The sequence below is a fragment of the Bufo bufo genome, chromosome 3, assembly GCF_905171765.1.
Source record: "Bufo bufo chromosome 3, aBufBuf1.1, whole genome shotgun sequence".
Lineage (NCBI taxonomy): Eukaryota > Metazoa > Chordata > Amphibia > Anura > Bufonidae > Bufo > Bufo bufo.
The window spans coordinates 281,651,492-281,667,764 of record NC_053391.1 but is presented as its reverse complement, the minus strand read 5'-3'; positions in this window follow the sequence as shown (position 1 = coordinate 281,667,764).

Here is a 16,273-nt window from a genome sequence, read left to right as displayed (position 1 = left end):
AACCTAAAAACAAACGCGGGCGACCCTTAGAATATAGGTGGCCACAATGCAAAATGAGTGATAAGTGAGGGATGGTACTCACATGTATCCTGGAGCGGCGTATTGCAGATGTCCAGGGTCGTGGACACAGGGGTATCCCGTGCCACCATCACATGTGCAGGCCTGCCAGACAAACACTGACAGGCGCGCTGTATTTTGAAAGGGGGGAGAGTCGGCGTGTGCGCGTGCGCTCTGTATGACGCCCGGCCCACGTGACCAGACAATATCACATGAACGGGCCATCGGGGGTGAGGCGTTCAAAACTAGAGTGCAGGCGCATACGGCCGAAGGTACCCGTCTGCGCATGCGGCCGGAGATGTCCGGTCTGCCATGGTGAGCGCAGCCTCAAGGATGTAAACGCGTTACTGCGCTGCCAGGGCTGACTGAAGAACGTCAGGCTAGTAGGTAGTTTGGAGAGCTGCTGGAGAATATAAACAAACACAACAGCTTAAACAACCACAGTATATTTTGCCTATGAGGCACCGAGCTGATAGGAGGGAGGTGGAGCGGTTGGGATGAATTAGATTCCAGGACCCACGGCTACTACACTCCCTCCCTAAATTGATGGGGAAACCAATTAGAGTAACCCCTAAAGTAGACAAGAAGGGACATTTATGGCAGGGATCAAACATACCTGCCAGATAGGGAAAACAATCGACCCAAATTAAAGTGAAATGATTAATGTCATAATGCTCCGAAAGGGAGATAACCTTAGGGAGGGATAACTTGTCCTCAATGGTTCAGATGGGGATGACCTGATTATTCAATGGAGGGAGTGGTGACGTCACAAAAAGCATCCAAAATGTAACTGTTCATTCAGGCCATGGGGGTGGGAGGTGTTTGAGTTTGAAGATCCACCAACACTCCTGCTGGAGGATATGTCTATCCCAATTCCGCCCCCTCGAAGTGGCTTTGTGATGCGCTCAATGCCCATAAAGTTAATAGCTGATGTACGACCTCCATGTGCAGCGAGAACATGTCTAGCTACTGGGGTGTCCCTCCATTGCGAATATCTCCTATATGTTTCGCTCATCCTTGTGCGGAGTTCCCTTCGGGTTTTGCCACATAGCGCTTGCCACACTCACAAGTGAGGAGGTAGATGACCCCTACGCTACGGCAATTGATGAAGTGCCGTATCATGTGGGCATTGCCCACCGGGTCCACCGCAAAGGATTTTCCCTAGACCAGCCACCCGCAGAAACTACAGCGGCCACACTTATAGCAGCCTGTGGTCACTCTGTCCAGCCACGTCCCTTGGTTTGTGAGGGGGCTAAAGTGACTATGTACAAGTTTATCTCTTAAATTAGTTCCCCTTCTAAATGTCACCGAGGGGTATGGGCTCAATACTTCTGCCAGGTCTGGGTCCATCAACAAAGTCTCCCAATTGCGACGCAAGATACCCTTCACTCGAGTTGCTGCTGAGTCAAAGGTACCTATGATCCGTATGTTTTTTTGTAAGTCGCTAACGGGGCGTGTCGTCGGATGTAAGAGGGTGGTGCGTGTGCGTCCAAAAGCCCTTTGGTTGGCTTGTCTAAGCGTCCTATCAGGGTAGCCCCGTTCCCGAAACCTGACCCTCATTAAATCTGCCTGATGCTTAGATTCACTTTGTTCAGAACAATTACGTCTCAGACGTATATATTGCCCGAAGGGGATTCCCCGCTTAAGTGGGGCAGGGTGGCAACTATCCCACCTAAGCAAGGAGTTTGTTGCCGTAGGCTTGCGGTAGATGGTTGTCCGCAAACCGCCGACATTATCCCTGGAAATGGAGATATCCAGGAAGGGAAGATTATCCTTCATAATAATGGAAGTGAATCTGAGACCAAATGAGTTATTGTAAGCTCATGGACCAAGCTAGCGAACTGCCCTTCGGTCCCGCGCCACAGAATGAAGATATCATCTATGTAGCGGGACCAAAGAGCAACATGTCCAGTAAACCAGCTAGGCGTGTCCCCAAATACCACTGTCTCCTCCCACCAACCCAGGAGCAAGTTTGCATACGAGGGCGCGCATGAACTACCCACGGCAGTGCCCCTGAGTTGGTGGTAGACACGACCATCAAACAGACAGTAATTCTTGGTGAGAACAAATTGTAGCAACTCCAAGACAAGGTCACTGTGTGCAGAGAACTGGCAGCCCTTCGCTTTCAAGAAATGGGCAGCTGCCTCCAGGCCCTTGTCATGGGGGATCGAGGAGTACAGTGCCTGCACATCAATTGACACCAGGAACAAGGTCAGGTTCCACACAGATGTGCCCCAGTTTAGTTAATAAATCCCCTGTATGATGGTAAGGCTTGTACAAAGGGACTAAGGAGGCAGTCCACATAAATGCCCACATTCTGCAAGAGGCTTCCCACCCCTGAGACAATGGGACGTCGCCTCACAGGTAGGGTGTCCTTGTGGACTTTTGGCAGACAGTAGAAAGTTGCTACCACTGGATGGGAGAGGTATAAAAATTCAAACTCCTCGGGGCGGATACAGAGGTAGGAAACGGGGAGGAAGATTCAATACGAATCAATTCTCCAATCAACCACAATGTTCCCCTCCTGTCCAACCCTCATCGTCATCCTTGTTCTCTTTTTTAGAGAAAGGGACACACCGAGATTGAGAATAGGTTACTGAGACGGGGCCCCTCAGTTGTTCCTACCACGAGGTTTGACCTATTTCGTTGGGTCAAGGATCTCCACCTGTTTGCTCGGAAGCTTAAGTGGCATAAGCACTTTAGGCTAAAAGATCATAAAGAAAGCCGTGATCTGGGCATTCCGGTGGAGATCCTTGGTGATGTCCATTTACTGTACAACTTGGACACCATACCCCCCAACTCGAAAGGGAGAGGCCCTTTCACATATATTAAAAAGAAGAGCACTAAAATGCCTCCAGTGGGGGTGGTCTCATGCATAGATGTGTTTGTGAAACAAACCATAGCAGAACTCTACACACTGGAACCTTCCTCCACTAGATACAATTGCAGCAGAGAAGAGAGGGGTATAATTAAGTCACTTGAGGGGGACAAAAGTATAACTATCAAACCCTCAGACAAAGGAGGAAATATTGTCCTGATGGATACCTCAGCATATAAGGAGATATGCCTAGCTATCCTGAGTGATAGACAGGGTTACGAAATTCTGCCGAATAATCCAACCTTGAGATATCAAAGTGAACTACGTGCAATACTAATGAGTGCTAAGACCACCCAAATCATCAATGGCGAGGAGTTTGAATTTTTATACCCCTCCCATCCAGTGGTAGCAACTTTCTACTGTCTGCCAAAAGTCCACAAGGACACCCTACCTGTGAGGCGACGTCCCATTGTCTCAGGGGTGGGAAGCCTCTCGCAGAATGTGAGCATTTATGTGGACCGCGTCCTTAGTCCCTTTGTACAAGCCTTACCATCATATGTGAGGGATACAGGGGATTTATTAACTAAACTGGAGAACATCTGTGTGGAACCTGACTGGTTCCTGGCGTCAATTGATGTGGAGGCACTGTACTCCTCGATCCCCCATGACAAGGGCCTGGAGGCAGCTGCCCATTTCTTGAAAGCGAAGGGCTGCCAGTTCTCTGCACACAGTGACCTTGTCTTGGAGTTGCTACAATTTGTTCTCACCAAGAATTACTTTCTGTTTGATGGTCGTGTCTTCCACCAACTCAGGGGCACTGCCATGGGCAGTTTATGCGCGCCCTCGTATGCAAACTTGCTCCTGGGTTGGTGGGAGGAGACAGTGGTATTTGGGGACACGCCTAGCTGGTTTACTGGACATGTTGCCCTTTGGTCCCACTACATAGATGATATCTTCATTCTGTGGAACAGGACCGAAGGGCAGTTCGCTAGCTTGGTCCATGAGCTTACAATAACTCATTTGGTCTCAGATTCACTTCCATTATTATGAAGGATAATCTTCCCTTCCTGGATATCTCCATTTCCAGGGATAATGTTGGCGGTTTGCGGACAACCATCTACCGCAAGTCTACGGCAACAAACTCCTTGCTTAGGTGGGATAGTTGCCACCCTGCCCCACTTAAGCAGGGAATCCCCTTCGGGCAATATATACGTCTGAGACGTAATTGTTCTGAACAAAGTGAATTTAAGCATCAGGCGGATTTAATGAGGGTCAGGTTTCGGGAACGGGGATTCCCCGATATGACGCTTAGACAAGCCAACCAAAGGGCTTTTGGACGCACACGGACCACCCTCTTACAACCTTCGACTCAGCACCAACTCGAGTGAAGGGTATCTTGCGTCGCAATTAAGAGACTTTGCTAATGGACCCAGACCTGGCAGAAGTATTGAGCCCATACCCATCGGTGACATTTAGAAGGGGGACTAATTTAAGAGATAAACTTGCACATAGTCACTTTAGCCCCCTCACAAACCAAGGGACGTGGCTGGACAGAGTGACCACAGGCTGCTATAAGTGTGGCCGCTGTAGTTTCTGTGGGTGGCTGGTCCAGGCAAAATCCTTTGCGGTGGACCCGGTGGGCAATGCCTACATGATACGGCACTTCATCAATTGCCATAGCGTAGGGGTCATCTACCTCCTCACTTGTGAGTGCGGCAAGCGCTATGTGGCCAAAACCCGAAGGGAACTCTGCAAAAGGATGAGCGAACATATAGGAGATATTCGCAACGGGAGGGACACCCCAGTAGCTAGACATGTTCTCGCTGCACATGGAGGTCGTACATCAGCTATTAACTTTATGGGCATTGAGCGCATCACAAAGCCACTTCGGGGGGGCTGATTGGGATAGATGTATCCTCCAGCAGGAGTGTTGGTGGATCTTCAAACTCAACACCTCCCACCTCCATGGCCTGAATGAACAGTTACATTTTGGATGCTTTTTGTGACGTCAACACTCCCTCCATTGAAATAATCAGGTCATCCCCATCTGAACCATTGAGGACACGTTATCCCTCCCTAAGGTTATCTCCCTTTCGGAGCATTATGACATTATTCATTTCACTATAATTTGGGTCGATTGTTTTCCCTATCCTGGCAGGTATGTTTTGATCCCTGCCATAAATGTCCCTTCTTGTCTACATTAGGGGTTACTCTAATTGGTTTCCCCATCAAATTAGGGAGGGAGTGTAGTAGCCGTGGGTCCTGGAATCTAATTCATCCCAACCGCTCCACCTTCCCCTATATCAGCTCAGTGCCTCATAGGCAAAATATACTGTGGTTGTTTAAGCTGTTGTGTTTGTTTATATTCTCCCAGCAGCTCTTCAAACTACCTACTAGCCTGGCGTTCTTCAGTCAGCCCTGGCAGCGCAGTAACGCGTTTACGTCCTTGAGGCTGCGATCACCATGGGCAGACCGGGCATCTCCGGCCGCATGCGCAGTCCGGGCACCTCCGGCCGCAAGCGCAGACCGGGTACCTTCGGCCGTATGCGCCTGCACTCTTGTTCTGAACGCCACACCCCCAATGGAACGCCGCACCCCCGATGGCCTGATCATGTGATTTGGTCTGGTCACGTGGGCCGGCGTCATACAGAGCGCACGCGCACGGGCCAACTCTCCTCCCCTTCCCCCTTTCAAAATATAGCGCGCCTGTCAGTGTTTGTCAGGCAGGCCTGCACGTGTGATGGTGGCACAGGATACCCCTGTGTCCACGACCCTGGACATCTGCATTACGCCGCTCCAGGATATTTGTGAGTACCAGCCCTCACAGTGGGCATTGTGGGCACCTATATTCTAACGGGTCGTCCATTTGTTTGCATGTTTTGCAGGTGTATCAGACTACATGCCTCATTTGAATATCCATCTGCCTTGCACTACATTGAGGGGCTCTGTTTTAAGTATCCCTTCCTCCCTTTGATTTGTAGCAGGTAGATAGGTAGGAGCTATGTAATACCAAGCTCTGTGTCCCCTGACGATTCATGGGGTCGTATGGTTATAATTAGCAGCCTTAGGATATGTAATACCAATCCCCGTGTCCCCTGACGATTCATGGGGCCTTATGGTTATAATTAGCAGCCTGTTCTGCCCATTTTGTGCATAATAAATGTGTGTAATGTGCTGTAAAAAGTATACTAAAATGTTATGTTTGACGTTGCTGCCACTAGAGGTCAAAGTTAGTTTTCTACTTCGCCAGAACTTTACAGGAAGTGTATTGTCAGAGGCAGTAACCTTTAAACCTGGAACTGTATTTCCTCCATTTCATCACTGCTCCTGGATCTTGCAGGCTGCATGCAGAGGAGCTCTTGATCTATTCCTGGACTAATGATGGAATTGTCTGTTAGTAATCTTACTGATCGAGTGAGGCTGCTGTATTATGTGTAATGTATTGACACATATGTTTTGTTTATGTTTATATTGTAGTTTTACAAAGTTATTCAGAAAAAAGAATACATACAGATCTGATGTCTCACGTTTCTTGACTTCTGAATTATTGTTAAGCTGTCTGACTAGTGTTATACAACAGTTCAATAACGCGAAGCAGAACAGTAAAAAGACAACCCACGTGGCGGTCTGGAATAAACTGAGACGCCATTACTGCAGCATGAGTCTAAGATCAGGAACAAAGTACCAGGCTGATGCCACGCTACAGCCGACACAGCAAGGCAGGGAAAACATTCCCAGTGCCCAGCAAGACGATACACGGTCGCATGTGTCCAGAACTTCACGGGCTAGCAAGATGTCCTCAGCAAGTTCCTCAGCAATTAGAGCTCGTGCTAAGGCAGAAGCTGCCCGCGTCCAGCTACAGTACGCAGAAAAAGAAGCCATGATGATGCAGGAGTTAGCAGCAAAGAAAGCTGCCCTGGCACAAGAGACAGCTAGGGAAGCTGCCATAGCACAAGAGAAGGCAGCGAGGGAAGCTGCCCTAGCTCAAGAGAGAGCAGCTAGGCAAGCTGCCATAGCACAAGAAGAAGCGGTTTTAGAATCAAAATTGCTTATCCTGAAGCGACAGACTGCAGTTGCTGAAGCAGAGGCCGCTGCCTACATGGGAACAAGTCGGTCAGGAAGTGAAAAATCATATAAAGACTCAGAGGTTCCAGAAAAACCTCTATTCTCTGCAGATCGTACAAGTAAATACGTCCAGAACCTTACTGATGCGCATACAAAGGAACAGTCTCTTAAACCTGAAGCAAAGGAATTCAATCCGATATCAACATACCCCCTGAGCAGGCCCAATCAACCACATGAGGTCAGCGGTTGCCAGCAAACCAAGAAGGAAGCACCAGAAACCCCTAAGAACAAAAAACAAGTGTTCCCATCACCTCAACCTATAGATTACATACGCGAACAACAATGTGCAGTGGATGTCACCAAATATCTCATCCGCAAAGAAATGGTTAGCTCAGGCTTTCTCCAATTTGATGACTGTCCTGAAAACTATTGGGCATGGAAATCTTCCTTTCTGAATGCCACTGAAGGTCTGAACTTATCACCAGCAGAAATGCTTAATTTAATGATAAAATGGTTTGGCACCGAGTCAGCAGAGCATGCTAAGAGGATGAGAAGAGCAAACCTGTTCAACCCTGCAGCAGGACTCAACATGACCTGGAGAAGACTAGAAGAAACGTATGGATCCCCAGAGGTAATAGAAGGAGCACTGTTGAAAAAACTTGAAGTCTTTCCCAAGGTGGGCTACAGAGACAATGTGCGGCTACAAGAACTAAGTGATCTTCTACTAGAGATAGAATATGCCAAAGAGGATGGCTACTTGCAAGGACTTTCGTATCTAGATACAACTAGAGGCACTAATCCCATAGTAGAGAAACTACCCTCAAATCTGCAAGACAAGTGGATGTCTGTAGGAGGTAGATTCAAAGAAGATTATGGAGTCGCTTTTCCCCCTCTGTGTTTTCTAGGTTTGTCCGACAGCAAGCGAAAATCCAAAGTGATCCCAGTTTCGCCTTCACCACAAGCGGCAATCAATCACGCAGACCTGAGAGACCTCACAGACCTCACGGTAGGACCTATGTATCCACACACAAAACAGCTGTACCTTCAGAAGTCACAGACTGCCAAAGCACCCACAAGGTACACACCATAGAAAACCCTGATAGACATTGTCCAATACACAAAAAAAACACATTCACTAAAGAAATGCAAAGGCTTTAGAAGCAAACCCATTGCAGAGCGGATGTCCTTCCTTAAACAAAACGCTCTCCTCTGTAATGTCAAATTGCACAGAAGTATGTGGACAAGGCAAGAGTGCACGATCATGCTCTAAAATCTGTTTAGTGACTGTGTATCCCACTGGCAAGAGAGAAAGGGCAGTGAAAATGTATGCAGTGCTAGATGAACAGAGCAACAGATCCCTTGCAAAGTCAGATTTCTTTGATATCTTTAACATTAAGGCAAGTGCAGTTCCATACACTCTAAGGACATGTGCAGGGACAATTGAAACCACAGGGAGAAGAGCTACTGACTTTACCATTGAATCCTTCAATAAGAAAGTGCAGTTCCCACTTCCTACCCTAATAGAGTGTGGCATGATACCTGACGACAAAACTGAGATTCCATCTCCAGAAGTGGCTCATCACCACCCTCACCTCCGCTCAATTGCTCACCTTATCCCAGTCGTTGAGCCAGATGTTTCTATCCTTCTACTTCTTGGAAGAGATATCCTTCAGGTACACAAGGTACACCAGAAAATCAATGGACCTTATAATGCCCCCTATGCACAGAGACTGGACCTGGGGTGGGTCATTGTAGGAGAAGTTTGCCTGGGGACAGTGCACCAGCCTGACAACATTAGCACTTTGAAGACGTCTGTGTTAACAAATGGACGCACATCCCTTCTCAGTCCCTGTCACAACAACTTCATTGTCAAGGAAAGCTTTGGCAGGTCAACACAACACTCTGACTCTTCTACACTATATAGTGTGAGAGAAGGATTTATTGTTTTATCCATATATAATTAAAACATTCTATAGTACACATTTTTGTCCACTAGATGGCCGCAAACCATATGTATGAGAAGGTCAATAAGGGAGGGGGAAGAGGGGATTCTGAAACCACTCCTATCAGGTTAAGGAGCCAATAGTCTCTTCTTAAGGAACACCCCTTTTGTGATGTCATGTCTGCTATTTAAGTGAATGTACTGTGAATAAAAGGCGCTCTCGCCTGCTCTCTTCCACCAGGGCTCAAGGAAGATGAGAAGATGCTTTCATGAAACCACCTAGTGTCTGGTCTCATTATAAAGCAGTATGCTGTACACATACTTATTCTTCTAATTGATTTGGCACCACACAAAGAAGAAGGAGAGTCGCATAAATTGCGACGACAATAGTAAAGAAGAAGTCAATTACAACATTGAGGCAGACAATCTAGGGATAACAGTATTTCAGAAAACTAAAGATGATGATAACAGGCCCTCTCTATAAAGGATCAGATCTTCTTGCAGATTATGGATAAAGAGGCTTACCAAGATGACAATCACAGTTGGGTGGCTCCTCTCCCCTTTCGCACACCCAGACGTTTTCTGCCTAGTAACAGGGAGCAAGCCTTGAAGCGTTTGCATTCACTCAGCAAAACACTGCAGAGAAAGCCAGAAGTGAAAAGAGATTTCACTGAATTCATTAAGGCTACTTTCACACTAGCGTTGTTTTAATCCGGCGTTCAATTCCGACACCGGAATTGCCCGCCGGATCCGGAAAAATGTGTGAAAACGGATTACATTTGAATCCTGATCAGGATTTTGATCACAATGAAAAAATGCATTGGAAAAAACGGATCCGCCATTTATGGACTTTAACTTTTTTTTCACATTTTTCGGGTTTAACATGCAAAAGCCGGATCCGTTTTGACTGAACACACAGTGCCAGATCCGGCGTTAATGCAAGTCAATGGGAAAAAAGCCTGATCCGGCGTTCAGTCAAAGTGTTCAGGCTTTTTGGCCGGAGGTAAAAATACTGCATGCTACGTTTTTCTGAAAAGCCTGATCAGTCAAAAAGACTGAACTGGAGACATCCTGATGCATCCTGAAGGACTGACTCTCCATTCAGAATGCATGGGGATAAAACTGATCAGTTCTTTTCCGGATTTGAGCCCCTAGGACGGAACTCAGCGCCGGAAAAGAAAAACGCTAGTGTGAAAGTACCCTAAGGGGATGCTAGACAATGATCACGCTGAAGTTGCAGGACCACTTGAGACAGACAGGGAACACTGGTATCTACCAATTTTTGGTGTTTACCATCCGCACAAACCTAACCAAATCAGAATAGTTTTTGATTCCAGCGCAGAGTATAAAGGAGTGTCTTTAAAGGGAACCTGTCACCGGGATTTTGTGTATAGAGCTGAGGACATGGGTTGCTAGATGGCCACTAGCACATCCGCAATATCCAGTCCCCATAGTTCTGTGTGCTTTTATTGTGTAAAAAAAACGATTTGATACATATGCAAATTAACCTGAGATGAGTCCTGTCCCTGACTCATGTCACGTACAGGACACATCTCAGGTTAATTTGCATATGTATCAAATCGTTTTTTTGACACAATAAAAGCACACAGAGCTATGGGGACTGGGTATTGCGGATGTGCTAGCGGCCATCTAGCAACCCATGTCCTCAGCTCTATACACAAAATCCCGGTGACAGGTTCCCTTTAAATGACGTACTGTTGAGTGGCCCTGACCTAAACAATACTTTGATAGGTGTCCTCATGCGCTTAAGAAAAGAGCCCGTTGCTTTCACAGCAGATGTGCAACAAATGTTTTATTGCTTTCTTGTCAGAGAAGACCACAGAGACTTTCTATGTTTTCTCTGGTACAAAGACAATGACATAGACAAAGAAATTGTCGAGTACAGAATGAAAGTGCACGTATTTGGCAATAGCCCCTCTCCTGCCGTCGCTATATACTGCATGCAAAAGGCTGCCCAGAAAAATGCAGAGTGCTATGGACAAGAAGCCAAACACTTTGTATTGAGACATTTCTATGTAGATGATGCACTTGCTTCTGCTAGCACACCTGAAGATGCAATATCCATCCTTAGTAAAGCAAAACAAATGCTGGCAGAATCCAATCTGCGTCTTCATAAAATTGCTTCCAACAGCCAAAAAGTAATGGAAGCCTTCCCTGTAGCAGACAGAGCTAAGGACCTTAAAGATCTTTGCCTAGGTTCAGACACCCTTCCCTTGCAGAAAAGCCTAGGCCTAAGTTGGGATCTAGAAAATGATAGTTTTGCTTTCAGAGTTTCCTCAGAGGAAAAGCCTTTTACACGTAGAGGTATTCTATCCACCGTAAATAGCCTCTATGATCCCCTAGGGTTTGTATCACCTGTGACTATAAGAGGTAAGGCCTTAGTTCGTGAACTGTCATCTGGGAAAAGTGAATGGGATGCATTGCTTCCACAGGAGAGACTATGTGAGTGGGTTCAATGGACAGAATCCTTGCAAGCGTTAGAGCACCTAAAGATAGACAGATGCTATGTGCCCATATCTCTATCATCAGCTTGCAGGAAAGAACTATGCATATTCTCAGACGCATCCACCCCAGCTATAGGTGCAGTAGCTTACTTGAAAGTAATTCATGCAGAAAATGTGTGTCATGTTGGATTTGTCATGGGAAAGTCCAAATTAAGCCCAAAACCAGCCCACAATATTCCTCGTTTAGAGTTGTGTGCTGCCGTACTTGCAGTCGAAATGTCTGAGCTAATTACAGATCAACTAGACACTGATTTTGATGCTGTGAAATTCTTCACTGATAGCAAGACTGTCCTAGGGTACATTTTCAACACCACTAGGAGGTTCTATCTGTATGTCTCCAACAGAGTGAATAGAATCAGGCAGTCTACACACCCAGATCAGTGGTTCTATGTATCTACAGAGCAAAACCCTGCAGATTATGCCACTAGGCCTACTCAAGCAGCATGCCTTCAGAACTCTATATGGTTCTCAGGCCCATCATTTTTGTACCAACCACACTGTGAGGATATAGACACTGCTAATGTTTATCCATTCGTAGAGCCTGAAGCTGACCCTGAAATCAGATTTGAAATTACAAGCTTCAGTACTAGAGCTTATGAAGCCACACTTCACTCACATTGCTTTTTTAGATTTTCTTGCTGGAAGATATTAGTTAAGACCCTAGCCAGACTCATCCATGTCGCTAAAAACTTCCAGAGGGAAACCAGTAGCAATCAGGTCAGGAGGTGGGAAAGTTTCCATGAACAGGTCAATCTAGAAGAACTTGCTCAGGCAAAGTCTGTTATAATCTCTTCTGTTCAAAACAAACATTTCCAGAAGGAAATTGACTGCATCAAAAAACAAAAGACATTCCCAAAACTAAGCCGTCTTAGGAAGCTTAGCCCCTTTTTAGACGAAAATGGGTTGTTGAGAGTAGGTGGACGTTTGTCTCTTGCAGAACTTTCAGAGGAAGAGAAACAGCCTGTCATTATACCTTATGATCACCACATTGCGGCACTGCTTGTTAGGTACTATCATGAAAAAGTAGTTCACCAAGGGCGACACATCACAGAGGGTGCAATTAGATCCGCAGGTTTCTGGATTCTTGGTGGCAAACGCTTGGTATCAGCTGTTATACACAAATGCGTAATCTGTCGCAAGCTGCGAGGAAGGTTACAAAGTCAAAAGATGGCAGAGCTACCAGAGGACAGAGTAATTGCTCAACCACCTTTCACCAATGTGGGCTTAGATGTATTTGGTCCGTGGTCTGTTTTAACCCGCCGCACTAGAGGAGGCAGCGCGGACAGTAAACGATGGGCAGTCCTTTTCACTTGTTTGTCCACCCGAGCTGTTCACATAGAGCTATTTGAAACCATGTCAACATCAAGCTTTATTAATGCCTTGAGGAGATTCTTCTCAATTCGTGACCCAGGAAAACTGCTCCGTTCTGACAGAGGAACAAACTTTGTAGGAGCCTGCAAGGAACTTAACATTTGTGCCAGTGAATCACAATTGCAAGACTTTCTCCAAGACAGAGGATGTACATGGGTCTTTAATCCTCCATACTCCTCACACATGGGTGGTGTCTGGGAGAGACTTATAGGTATTGCCAGGCGAATCTTGGACGCTATGTTGCTACAAACCAAAACTGCTCACTTGACCCATGAGACTTTAAGCACCTTTATGGCAGAGGTTACAGCTATTATGAATGCCAGGCCTATAGTTCCTGTGTCCTCAGACCCAGATACACCTACAGGGAGTGCAGAATTATTAGGCAAGTTGTATTTTTGAGGATTCATTTTATTATTGAACAACAACCATGTTCTCAATGAACCCCAAAAACTCATTAATATCAAAGCTGAATATTTTTGGAAGTAGTTTTTAGTTTGTTTTTAGTTTTAGCTATTTTAGGGGGATATCTGTGTGTGCAGGTGACTATTACTGTGCATAATTATTAGGCAACTTAACAAAAAACAAATATATACCCATTTCAATTATTTATTTTTACCAGTGAAACCAATATAACATCTCAACATTCACAAATATACATTTCTGACATTCAAAAACAAAACAAAAACAAATCAGTGACCAATATAGCCACCTTTCTTTGCAAGGACACTCAAAAGCCTGCCATTGTCACGGCTGTATGTGAGCAACAATAGTATACACAGTAAAAGAGCTACTGACCGGACCCAAACTAGGGAGGATAAAGGGTGACCCCTGTCAGGCCCTCAAAGCTCTCCCTATTCTGCTAAAGCACATGCCCGGATCCAAATGGCGGAACGAGGCATGCCCACGTGCCTAAGACTGATGACCACTGTAACCCCTACAATAGTGGAAGGGGCACGGCCACCGGTGCCCTACTCAGTATATGGAGGGAACCGTGGCCACCTCAGATCCAGTCAGAAAATAATCAGGTACACAACAATGTCTGTACACTTAGCTGAAGGTGTTGCAGCCGCAGAGAAGACGGATCCAAGGACAGCTGGCAATATCCGGAGTGCTTGCTGCGGCAGAACACAGGTCCAGTGAACTGATAGCTACAAGTGAAGATACTAAAGCAAGAGCTACAACTGAAATGAGAACTATAATCCACGCCCTACAATAGGAGGAGGGGTGATATAAAGAGAGGGAAATCAAACGCATGAGGAACAGCTGGGAGGAAGGAAACCAAAAGTAAACAGAGCAGTGAGAACTCCTCCCAGCTCTAGTAGTGACATCACAGGGGTGGAGAAACAGAGCTGTGAGAACGTCCCAAAGCTCTGGTAGTGACAGTACCCCCCCCTCTACGGGTGGACTCCGGACACCCAGGACCCACCTTCTCAGGATGAGCCCTATGAAATGCCCTGATGAGGCGAGTGGCTTTAATGTCCGACACCGGAACCCACATCCTCTCCTCAGGACCATAACCCTTCCAATGAACGAGGTACTGAAGAGAACCGCGGACAATGCGAGAGTCCACAATTCTGGAAACCTCAAACTCCAGATTGCCATCAACCAAAATCGGAGGAGGAGGCAAAGAGGAGGGTACTGTGGGCTGGACATATGGTTTTAAGAGAGATCTGTGAAATACATTATGTATCTTCCAAACCCGTGGAAGATCAAGACGGAAGGCAACAGGATTGATGACTGACAAGATTTTATAAGGCCCAATAAACTTGGGACCCAATTTCCAGGAGGGAACCTTCAGTTTAATATTTCTTGTAGACAACCACACCAGATCACCCACATTCAGGTCCGGACCAGGCACACGTCTCTTATCAGCCACACGCCTATACCTCTCACTCATCTTTTTAAGATTACTCTGAATCTTTTGCCAAATGGTAGACAAAGAGGAGGAAAATCTCTCCTCCTCAGGTAAACCAGAAAGAGTCCCTCCCGAGAATGTCCCAAACTGCGGATGGAACCCATATGCACCAAAGAATGGTGACTTACCAGAAGATTCCTGACGACGGTTGTTCAGAGCAAACTCAGCAAGAGGGAGAAATGAACACCAATCCTCCTGGTTCTCTGCCACAAGACAGCGCAAATATGTCTCCAGATTCTGATTGAGGCGCTCAGTCTGACCATTCGACTGCGGGTGAAAAGCAGAAGAGAAGGACAGCCGAACCCCCAGGCGAGAACAGAAAGCCTTCCAGAACCTGGACACAAACTGCGTGCCTCTATCGGAAACAATATCAGAGGGAATGCTGTGCAATTTAACAATATGGTCGACAAAAGCTTGCGCCAACGTTTTAGCATTGGGTAAACCAGGGAAAGGTACGAAATTAGCCATCTTGCTAAAACGGTCCACCACCACCAGGATCACCGACTTCCCCGAGGAACGAGGAAGATCCGTGATAAAGTCCATGGACAGGTGTGTCCAAGGACGGGAAGGTATGGGTAACGGGAGAAGGGAACCTGAAGGCCGTGAACGAGGGACCTTAGCGTGAGCGCACGTCTCACAAGCAGCCACAAAACCCTCCACCGACTTACGAAGAGCCGGCCACCAAAATCTCCGAGCAATGAGATCTACCGTGGCTCTACTCCCGGGGTGACCAGCAAGAACCGTATCATGATGCTCCTTAAAGAGTTTGTGACGTAGCTCAGGATGCACGAATAACTTCCCAGAAGGACAACGGGCAGGTGCCTCAGTCTGGGCAGCCTGGACCTCGGCCTCCAAATCGGAATATAGAGCAGAAACAACTACCCCCTCCGCCAAAATGGGACCCGGGTCCTCGGAGTTTCCTCCTCCCGGAAAACAGCGAGAGAGAGCATCAGCCTTCACATTTTTTATCCCAGGTCGGAATGTAACAACAAAATTGAATCTGGAGAAGAACAGAGACCATCTGGCCTGTCTCGGATTCATACGCCTGGCGGACTCCAAGTATGCCAGATTCTTATGGTCGGTAAAAACGGTGATAGGGTGCCTGGCCCCCTCCAACCAATGGTGCCATTCCTCGAAAGCCAGCTTGATGGCCAACAACTCCCTATCTCCCACATCATAGTTTCTCTCTGCCGGGGAGAGTTTTTTAGAGAAAAAGGCACAGGGTCGCCATTTGGCAGGAGAAGGGCCCTGGGACAAAACCGCACCTACACCCACCTCGGAAGCATCCACCTCAACAATAAAAGGTAAGGAAACATCGGGATGCACCAAGACGGGAGCAGACGCAAAACTCTCTTTAATCTTAGAAAAGGCTGCAAGCGCCTCCTCCGACCAAGAGGAAAAATCCGCCCCCTTTTTTGTCATGTCAGTAAGGGGTTTGACAACAGAGGAATAATTCAAAATGAACTTTCTGTAATAGTTCGCAAAACCCAGAAAGCGCATCAATGCCTTCTGATTCTCAGGAAGCTCCCACTCAAGTACAGCACGGACCTTCTCCGGATCCATGCGAAAACCAGAAGCAG